This window comes from Plasmopara halstedii (genome assembly GCF_900000015.1).
Source record: "Plasmopara halstedii genome assembly, contig: Scaffold_323, whole genome shotgun sequence".
Lineage (NCBI taxonomy): Eukaryota > Oomycota > Peronosporomycetes > Peronosporales > Peronosporaceae > Plasmopara > Plasmopara halstedii.
In genome coordinates, this window is record NW_020187244.1 from 1,244,371 (window position 1) to 1,244,748 (window position 378).

The window sequence follows — 378 nt, forward strand, 5'->3', positions numbered from 1 at the left end:
ATTGAAACGAAGCTCCGTCTACAATTTACTGGAACTTTTAAGGTTGTGGCCAAGCGAGGCCTTGCGTATACGCTAAATCTTCCGAAAAGAATGCGCGCCCACTCGGTGTTTTATATGGGCTTGCTTAAGCCGTACCGAGATCCGGCGAAGTAAACCCGGAGGCATTGGCGCCGAGGCGGCGCCCAAAAGCACTCGGCCTCCTAGAAGCTGAACCAGCAACTGGTTTTGAGCACAGAGTACAGCGATCTTCATCTCCAACGGTGCCAGGCGCTTCACCGTCGCACGAAATGACGCATTTGTCTGCCCGACGGCTAGGAGCTACTCCAACAGAGCACGATAGTCCTCAACGTGAGGCATTCGGTGTTCAAAGCACTTTAA